Source organism: Coffea arabica, chromosome 11c, assembly GCF_036785885.1.
Source record: "Coffea arabica cultivar ET-39 chromosome 11c, Coffea Arabica ET-39 HiFi, whole genome shotgun sequence".
NCBI classification, from domain to species: Eukaryota; Viridiplantae; Streptophyta; class Magnoliopsida; order Gentianales; family Rubiaceae; genus Coffea; species Coffea arabica.
Window position 1 is genome coordinate 29103159 of NC_092330.1, and position 11124 is coordinate 29114282.

At 36.4% G+C, this 11124-nt stretch overlaps 1 non-coding gene across 1 annotated transcript; it reads left to right on the forward strand.

Annotated features, from left to right (window-relative positions):
• Positions 1-10616: 10616 nt before the first annotated feature.
• Positions 10617-10723, forward strand: LOC113717500 (small nucleolar RNA R71). The gene has a single exon (XR_003454416.2). It is a non-coding gene; the product is annotated as a small nucleolar RNA R71 (small nucleolar RNA).
• The last annotated feature ends 401 nt before the right edge of the window (positions 10724-11124 follow it).

An 11124-nucleotide genomic window follows, 5' to 3' on the forward strand; every position in this document is an offset into this window, starting at 1 on the left:
AATAAATTTGAGCAGATAATTTAGAATTAAATTCAACTACAAGAGTTCTTAACTAGAAAATTGCAATTTCACAAAAGGAATAGAATTCACTAAATATTAAGATCTAGGGATGTAGATTCCACTTATGACTCAAAAGATCTAAAATGAATTAATTCAACACTTGTTATTGCTCTTGTTTAACCAAGGATTCATTTCCAGAAATATCAAAATCACATTCTCATGATAATAATGGGTTAAAACAGATTAGTTTTTCCTAATCTCTTGGTAAATACTAAATCTGTTCTTATTCACACATGAAATGCAGATTTCATCCACTTGAATGTATTTCTATTCTCATGAATATACAACTCAAGTTCTACTTGTGTCATTCCATTATTTTTACCATTTCTTAATGAATAAAAACAACTATAAACCTGTTATTGGTGATCAAACAACAACAAGTAATCAAGCATACACAAGTAGATAAGTTAATACAAGATATAACAAGTATAAATCGCAATCACTTCATATCACTTGGCCATAAGCTTCATCTACTCCCTAGATAAAGGAAATTAGCTACTCATGAATGATGAAACACTCATAACTTCATTAATGCAAATCATCATGAATTTACAAATACAAAAAGAGTAAAGAAAGTCTTAGCCAAGATATGGTGAAGCCTTCCAAAAATCTCCTTGTCTTGAACTTAGATGATTACAAGATGAAACCTCAATTGTCCCTTTGCAAGTACCTAGCTAGAGAGAATATGTTTTTCTGTAAGAAGCTAAGCTACGAATGGCTCTCAGACCTCTCTCAATGTCTCAGCATAAAAACTACTCACAGGCTCTATTTTTCCAAGTCAAATTCTATTCTTTGATTCCCAAATCTGCACTTTGTTAGCATAGTCAAAAAACAATATTTTTGACTTGCAAATAAGCCATCTTTACTGCCCTTTTGTCTTCTGAGGCATGTGCACCGAATTCTCTTGCAGATTGTAGCTGGAAAGTAGTTTGAACATAAGAGAATTGACTGAGCAAATTGCAGAATTACGGCCAGAAAACGCGCCTACACAAAACGCGGTTACAAGTCACGTTTTGTGTACTCGCGTATTCACTTTGGCCTTACTTCATCTGCGATTTTCTCTATCATAAAGGCCGAACTGGCTTTTGTGCAAAACACCAAAGTTGTAACTCTTTGAGTTAGCTTTCCAATGCTCTAAAAATCATCCAGATCGGAGTTGTGCAGCCTGAGATATGGTCGAAATACTATCACCTGGTCAAACCTCTGTTTCCAGTTTCGACCACAGAGTGCAGCTTCTGTATTCCGACTTTTTGTCCATGAAAATGGCAGAATTGGATTTCGATGTCTTCATACGAATTGTAGGTCTCTTTCTTAGCTTTAAAATGGTATACAGATCACCTTAATCCGATAAGTGTAGCTCCAGATATGATCAAAATACTGAAGAGTGTCAAAACTGATTTGTCTTGCATTTCCTCACTTGAACGTTTTTCACTTCATTCTTCTTGTTACCACTTGAATTCATCACCAACTTTCTATTTTTCATCTCATTTGACATCCTTTGGTGATTGAATCATCATTCCTGCATAAAAATGAAGTTTTTATCATTAAAATCACTAAAAATGCAATATTATCCACTTTTACCAAAAATATATAATTTTACCAAAAACCTCTTTATTTTATTTATAAAACTAGATAATCAACTCAAAATTAACTAATAAAATACACTTAAAAATACGTAAAATAAACTCTTATCAAATACCCCCACACTTGAATCATTGCTTGTCCTCAAGCAATATAAAATTCCAACCATCAATGATCCAAAAATTTGAAAATAAACATATGTAGTATTTCAACTCCGTTTCCTTAAATCAAGGTAAATAACCCTTATGTGATCTTTTAATTAACCTCAAGTACTCATCATATCAAGCAAAGAGGAGCTAAATATACCATAATTTTTATCAATTCAACTCAATTTCTTATTTTTATCCAATTTCGCAAGCAAGCAACTCCTATAGTCAATAAAGATGCTAACTAATCTCATGATCAACTTCTTATTTTTCTTTTAAAGAGGGATTTATTTTACTTACTCATCTCTTTTTTTTTTGTATATATTTTAAGGGTTAAATATTACTTAAGTTGTGAAAAATGCCTTTTGACGCGAAGATCAACATTTTTAGATGAAGATCCCCGGTTACTCAACATTTCACATACTCAAGTTACTTTTCATACTCTTAATTTAAGTACCGTTTTACGCGAAAATCGACATTTGTAAATGAAGACTCCCGGTTACTAAGTACAAAAACCATTGGAGTAGAATAAACCCCTTTTTATATATATATATATATAATAAAATTCCCTCTAAAAATAATCATGAGAAAAGTATGACACTTATTGACCATATTAATTTCTTATCTTATAAAATCAGATAAAAAGAAGCATTTTCATCAAATATGCAAAATGTAGGCATAATTTTCTCCACTTTACTAGATATACTTTCCTATAGATGTAAAAATTATAATCACATAAAAATCATTTCCAAATTCCATGAGAAAAGAAATTTCAAAACCACATATACCTATTTTAAAAGGATAAGTGACAAAATTTTATTTATTTATTATGGTTAATAACATATATATGTGTGTAAGGTTTTGGAAAAATTTTGACAGAATCTCCCCTTAAAAGTGGACTAAACTCCCTGCCAGCAACCACAAGAAACACAATTTAAGCACAAGAATTATATCGAACACAACTAAAATCACAAGTACCACACATTTCTTCCCCCACACTTAGAATACACATTGTCCTCAATGTGTAGGGAAAGAAAAGAAAAGAAACAAAAGAAAGGAACAAGTGACTCCCCAAGTGATATGGCTGTGGTCCAGTGAAGCCTTGAAGCATGATCCATCGACCGCTCAACCATCTACAGTCAACGACCTACTAGTTACTGCCACAAGTTCCAATATTCAAAATAAGGAATGTAAGTTAACATTTTTCAAACAAAAGATAAAAATAACACACAAACAAGCAAACAAAAGAAAAGCCAGCCAAAGGGCAGCCTCAATCATCCTCTTCATTGTCATCTTCATCATTATCGACGGGAGGTGGATGTAAGCCTAGATGATGTTCAATGCGGTCCAGGCGAGTATCTAGTCGGGCTAACTGATGGTCGATGTCATCCAAGCGGCCGAAAAGCCGCTGCCAATTGGTTTGTGGCGGAGGAGGAGGTGGTGCTGCAGTAGATGGTCCAGCTTCCTCGCGACCATGTCTAGCCTTCTGTCTCCGCTCCTGAACAGGGCGTGGAATGTCCCCCGTGCCAATACCAAGCCGACGAAGAGTAGTAAGAGTCATTTCAGCTCGTGGAGGAACATTCTCCCGCCTCATGCCTTCCAAGCGAACCTCAAAACGGGGGAAGATTAAAGTCAGTAGACGAGGAAATGAAAGTTTGAAGGAAGTTGTCTTACGCCTCGCCGTAGACCTAATGTGGCTGATGATGATGTTCGGCAATGAAATTCGAGCATACGGGGAAGTTCGGTTATGGAACATGTAATCAAGGAAGTAAATATCGCTCTTGCGAACCTCCGTGTGCCTCGTCTTCTTTGGGATGACATTGTGAGCCATCATGTAAATGATAAGCCGATGACGAGGTTCGAAGACATTCGCCAAAATGGTCTCCTTCCTTGTAGAGCGAAAAGGTTGGTACTCAAGACCAAACCTGGCCATGGCCAGCGAGGGATCCCACCTCCTATTCGGGGGAACAAACTCCTTCTTCAAATCTACTGGACGGCCGTCATCCATACACCCCAAAATAGCGGCCAAATCTTGTCGTGACAAGACGATTCTTCTTCCACGTACCCAGGACTCAACCATTTCTCCACTGTGGCGTGCCTTACTCTCAATGTTGGCGTAAAACTGGCGCACCAAATCGGGGTAGTAATGGCTTGGTAAGGTGAGAATCGGAGCCCATCCAAGCTGAGCAAAAGCCTCCGAGATGTTATACATCATCTCCACCGTTTGGTTCACGTGCATCTCAAATAGGAACTCCAAGTTAGCATGCTCCTCATGCCATTCTTGATTCCTCCGATTAGTGAGCCTTGCACTGTCAAACACAGATCTTCCCGCTCCACGAGAGGTGCCCTCACCAAGTTGTCGGTTAATTGGTGGAGGAGAAGGTGAATTCTCCTCTTCAGTCACCTCCATCTCTTCATTAACCTCCCTCTCCTCACTACTAGAGGATGAAAGTACCGCTCTTCTTCCCCTTGGCATAGTACCTAAAAAATATTTCAATTATCCACATGTACTACAACTCATTATTTGGCAACAAAAGTTCAGCATTAATCCAAATAACCTCAAATACAATTGCTCAAGTTCTAATCATTCAATGATCGTACAAGACATATTTTCTGCCTAAAGTTGCCCAAAATCACCAAATTACACAAGATATGTATCAATTATAATTCAATTAGTGAAAATAGGAACAATTATGATTATAACTATTTAGAATTAACAATAATAATATGCTTTTACCTATAATCATGTTTAGGCAAAAATTAAACTAATTAACTCACCAAATCAACCAAATTACTCACTATACACAATGCACATGCTTAAACATCATCAACTGACCATCCTTAACCCTAATTAATCATCACCAATGGCTCAAAAACACCCTAACTTCATTTTCCGATTTCGTCTAAATATAGCAATTGTGAATTTTAAAGTACATGAAAACCAATAAATTGCTACATTTAAACATATAAACATGCTTAAAGAATCATAATAATCATGAATAAAATCAAAAATAGTCATGAACATCATCAAATTTTTGAAATTAAAAGATGTCAGATAGCTCAGGATAAAAAATATGAACTTCTAAAATCAAAAGATTTGATGAAGAACTTACCTCAATCACGTAGAAGGATGTTTGGTGATGCTAAAAATGCAAAAAGCCCTATGAAACAACCTCCAATTGACCTCCAATTGAAGAAATTAGAGTTTAAGAACCCTAACCTTCAATCCCTCAAAAACCAGATTTTAGGTGTTTTTCTTTGATTTTAATCGGTTAAAAAGGGTGTATGAAGCTCAAATGGTGTTGGGGTGATGATATCTAGCAAGATTATGGAGTATAAATGGAATTTTGTGAGTTGGGCAGAGGAAAGAGGAAAAACGCGGCTGGAAAAATTGGAGAAGTGAAGAAATGTTCTGGAAATCGCGTTTTTGAAGCAGAAAAGTGAACCGCAAACGCGACTAAAAACGCGCCTTCAACGCGCGTTTTTAAATCCGCGTTTTCTGTACAAATCTCGCAGAATTGAAAACGCGGTTACGTATGAAAACGCGACTTAAAGTCGCGTTTATATGTGTCGCGTTTTCCAGTTTTGCTCAGGCGAGAAAACGCGACTTCCTCCAAAACGCAACTTAAAGTCGCGTTTTAAAGGCGCGTTTTCTGTTCTGCAGGCGCAGAATTGAAAACGCGATTCTGAGAAACGCGACTTATAGTCGCGTTTTCTTGGAAAACGCGTTTTCTGCTTCGATTTTTAGCAGAATTTCAACTTTTGAAAAAATTACAAAAGGTACCCCAATGACTCAAAATGCATCATAGATCATTTGTTTGCCAATTTTAATGACTGGAACAAATGTAAAACATTAAAAACATGCGTTTTACCCCTTTATAATGAATCAAAAACACCTTTAACGCAAATCGAGGGGTTGAGTTGTTTGATCAAAGTTCGCCTTTTTTGTACTCAATTGGTCATCCTTGGGTACCTTTAAGTCTAAAAACAACAAATTAACTAAAACACTTATTTAAGTCTAAAAATCACAAAAAAATTAAAACAAATAACATAAACATTGGGTTGCCTCCCAATTAGCGCTCTTGTTTATAGTCGTTGGCTCGACTCACATATTAGGGTTCTTAAATTGAAGAGAGTTCGCCCAAAAGACATATAAGCCCCTTGGGTACGATTTCACCTGCCAAGTAGGGTTTCAATCGTTGTCCATTGACCTTAAACCTTTCATTTCTTGAATTTGCCACTTCAACCGCTCCATAGGGAAATACTTGAGTGACTTCAAATGGTCCGGACCACCTTGACTTCAATTTTCCTGGAAATAACCTCAGGCGTGAATTGAATAAAAGCACTTTTTGCCCTACCAGAAATTGTTTAGGAATAATGTGCTTGTCATGCCAATATTTGATCTTTTCTTTATAAATTTTGGCATTTTCGTATGCATGTAACCGGTGTTCCTCCAATTCACTCAGCTCAAGTAATCTCCTTCCACCTGCAAGATTAAAATCCATATTAATTGCTTTAATAGCCCAATAAGCTTTATGTTCAATCTCTACAGGTAAGTGACAAGATTTTCCATAGACTAAACGATATGGCGACATCCCTAAAGGAGTCTCAAATGCTGTTCGGTAAGCCCATAGTGTGTCATCTAGCTTTGTAGCCCAATCCTTGCGTGATTTATTCACAGTTTTCTCCAAAATGAGCTTTATCTCACGATTAGCTAGCTCCGCTTGTCCATTGGCTTGAGGATGGTACGGGAGTGATGTCTTGTGCCTACAGCCATATTTAAACAATAAGGAATCCAGTTGTTTGTTACAAAAATGTTTTCCTTCATCACTTATTATGGCCTTAGGTATACCAAATCTACTGAAAATATTCTTTTTAAGGAATCTAAGTACAATCTTAGAGTCATTAGTAGGTGAAGCGATTGCTTCTACCCATTTAGAAACATAATCCACTGCTACTAAGATGTACTTATTATTAAAAGAACTAGGAAATGGTCCCATAAAGTCTATACCCCATATATCAAATAATTCAACTTCTAAGAAGGTAGTTAGGGGCATTTCATTCTTTCGAGATATATTTCCAGTTCTTTGGCATGCATCACAACTTTTAACATATTCCCGAACATCTCGGTACATAGTTGGCCAATAAAACCCTGATTGCCATACCTTTGCCACAGTTTTTGAAGTGCTAAAATGACCACCTGTTTCAAGGTTATGACAATGATATAAAATATTATGTACCTCATTTTCGGGAATACATCTACGTACCATACCATCAGCACAATGCTTATACAGCAATGGTTCCTCCCAAAAGTAACTTTTGACATCATGTAAGAATTTCTTCTTTTGATGGTAATTAATTCCCCTTGGAATCTCTCCACTTACCAAAAAATTAGCAATATCAGCATACCATGGAGAATTGATAATTGCTAGGACAAACTCATCCGGGAAATTCTCTTGAATAGGAACTTGATCCTTGATTGGAGTATATTCTAGGCGTGATAGATGATCCGCTACTAGATTCTCCGTTCCCTTTTTGTCTTTTATCTCCACATCAAATTCCTGCAATAAAAGAATCCACCGAATTAGTCTTGGTTTTGCATCTTTTTTATGTAACAAATATTTAAGAGCTGCATGGTCCGTATATATAATAACTTTAGATCCTACTAAATAAGATCTAAATTTATCCAAAGCAAATATCACTGCCAATAGCTCTTTTTCTGTAGTTGCATAATTGAGTTGTGGCTCATTCAGCAACTTGCTAGCATAGTAAATGACGTGCAACCGTCCTTCCTTCTTTTGTCCCAAAACTGCTCCAACCGCATAATCACTTGCATCACACATCAATTCAAATGGTAGTGACCAATCGGGCGAAGTTATAATTGGGGCCGTAATCAATTCCTTCTTCAACCTTTCAAATGCAACCAAACAATTGTCATCAAATTGAAAAGGGGTATCTTTACATAATAAGTCACATAATGGCTTTACTATTTTAGAAAAATCTTTAATAAAACGTCTATAAAAGCCAGCATGTCCTAAAAAACTCCTTATCCCCTTGACATTGCTTGGGGGTGGCAATTTTTCGATAACTTCTATTTTAGCTTGATCCACCTCAATTCCCTTAGAGGAAATCTTGTGTCCTAAAACAATTCCTTTTTTTACCATAAAATGGCATTTCTCCCAATTCAGCACAAGATTTGTTTCCTCGCATCTTTGCAAAATCAATTCTAAATTATGAAAACAATGGTCAAAAGATGAACCATACACAGAAAAATCATCCATAAATATCTCCATAATTTTCTCAATATAATCAGAAAAAATAGCCATCATGCATCGTTGAAAAGTTGCAGGAGCATTGCATAAACCAAATGGCATTCTTCTAAAGGCAAAAGTGCCATAAGGACATGTAAATGTAGTCTTCTCTTGATCCTCTGGAGCTATAGCTATTTGATTATATCCTGAAAAACCATCAAGAAAACAGTAAAATTCATATCCAACTATTCGCTCCAATAATTGATCAAGAAATGGTAGGGGAAAGTGATCTTTTCTTGTTACCGTATTTAACTTACGATAATCAATACACACTCTCCACCCTACCACAAGTCTAGATGGAATTAATTCATCATTTTTACCCACGATTGTAGTCATTCCACCTTTCTTTGGTACCACATGAATTGGACTAATCCAAACACTATCGGAGATAGGAAAAACTATACCTGCGTCAAGTCATTTAAGAATTTCATTTCTTACCACCTCTTTCATGTTTGGATTGAGTCTTCTTTGTGTTTCCACCACTGGTTTGCAACCGTCCTCCAATAGAATGCGATGCATGCATATAGAAGGACTTATACCTTTAATGTCTGAAATTGTCCATCCAATTGCCTTCTTACGCCTTCTTAGAACTCTTAACAATTTTGCACACTGCTCATCATCAAGGTCAGCACTAACAATTACAGGTAAAGTTTTATTTTTTCCAAGAAATTCATACCTTAGATGAGTCGGAAGTGGCTTGAGCTCTAACTTTGGAGGTTCAATTTCTGAAGGTTGTGAAAACCCTTTTCTTTGGCCAAGACTTTCATACAAATTTCCCCTTTTATAAGGTGCTTGAAAATCCAAGTACTTGGCCAATTCTTCAATTTCTTCACAAACATCTTCTTGCTTACCTAAACTCATTAAACAATACTCAAGAGGATCTAAGTCCAAGTTGACTTGACTCATCTCTTGGGTTAGTTTATCTATTGTGCCAATAGAATAAGCATGATCGGTAAAAGAAGGGTATTTTTCCATTTCATGCAAATTAAACTCTACCTCTTCTTCATCTACTTGAAACTTCAACTTGTCATTTTTAACATCAATAATAGTACCTGCAGTAGCTAAAAATGGTCTACCAAGAATAATTGGCATAGATACATCTTCTTCCATATCTAATACCACAAAATTCACTGGAATGATAAATTTTTGAACTTTTATCAATACATTCTCCAACACTCCCAATGGATATCTAATAGACCGATCCGCTAGTTGCAAAGTAATATTAGTGCGTTTAAGCTCATGCAAACCCAATTGTCTAGCCACCGTTAAAGGTATTAATGATACACTAGCACCAAGATCACACAATGCCTTAGAAAAATCAACGTTACCTATGGTGCAAGGTATAGAAAAACTCCCCGGATCCTTCAACTTTGGTGGTAGCTTGTTTTGAATAATTGCACTACATTTCTCCGTTAATGCTATTGTTTCGCAGTCTTCCAACTTTCTTTTTCTAGTCATGATTTCCTTGAGAAATTTCGCATAAGACGGAATCTGCAAAATAGCATCAGCAAAAGGAATGTTAATGTGCAATTGTTTGAAAAGTTTAACAAATTTTTCAAAATCTTTATCAAACTTATTTTGCTTTAATCTTTGTGGAAATGGAACCGCAGGAGGTATTGGAATGGTAGCGGAAGATGATGGTTGATTTTCTCTTGATTTCTCCCGGCTATTTTCTTCCACTATCGCCTCTTGGTTCCTCTGCTTTTCTTCTTGTTTTTCATTCTCATCTTTCTCAACTTCCATCATTGGAGGATCTTCTAATTGCTTACCACTACGAAGAGTAATGGCTTTGACATGCTCCTTAGGATTTACCTCCGTTTTGCTAGGTAATTCTCCTTGATTACGATTATTCAAAGAACTAGCAATTTGACCAATTTGGACCTCTACATTCCTGTACATTGTAGTGAGTTGGTCCAATCTTCCTTCTACTCGCTCAAATCTGTCTGAAGTAACTTTTGCGAGCTTTTCCACTGCCATCTCCCAACCAGGTTTAGTTTCAGCTTGTTGTTGTCTTGATTGAAATCCCGGTGGATTGGCTGGCCTTGGTTGATTCCCTTGATCCTTCCATCCAAAGTTTGGATGATTTCTCCACCCCGGATTGTAAGTATTCGAGTAGGGGTTATTTTGAGCATTACGATTGTAATTATTGACGAATTGTACCTGCTCAGAATCAACACATTCATTAGTATCATGTTCACCTCCACATATAGAACAACATGCTGCATGTGCATTAGATGAACTTGGACTAACTCCACCTTGTCTATTTAGCAAGTTCATCACATTATTCATTTGAGCACTCAGCATATTGAGAGTGTCCATTTCTATCATACCTGCGTGACGTCTTGTATTACCTCTCTCATTGGCCCATTGGTAGTTATTTGCTGCCATTTCTTCTATCAAATTATGAGCTTCTTGGGGTGATTTACCCACTAAAGCTCCACCTGCAGCTGCATCGATTATAGTTTTAGTAGAAAAAACTAAACCATTATAGAAGGTTTGTATGATTAACCACTCCGGCAGTCCATGATGTGGACATTTTCGAAGCAAATCTCTAAACCTTTCACATGCCTCATATAATGATTCACCTTCCATTTGGCTAAAACTAGTGATATCCATTCTTAGTTTAGCAGTCTTACCTGGTGGAAAATACTTATTTAAGAATGCTCTTGATAAATCATCCCATCCGGTGAAAGTATTAGGAGCATGAGAGTGTAACCAAAGTTTGGCCTTATCTCTCAATGAAAATGGGAACAACCGTAACCTTATAGCATCATCACTAACTCCATTCATTTTAATTGTATCACATATTTCCAAGAATGTAACTAAGTGTGTATTAGGATCTTCTACTGCATTACCTCCAAATTGAGATTGTTGAACCATTTGAATAAGTGATGGTTTAATCTCAAAATTGTTAGCATTTACCGTAGGCCTTACTATACTTGTTTGAGATCCTTGTGTTCCCGGTAGAGCAAAATCTCGTAGAACTCGCCTATTTGCTTCATTTTCAGCCATTTCTTCTTCAAATG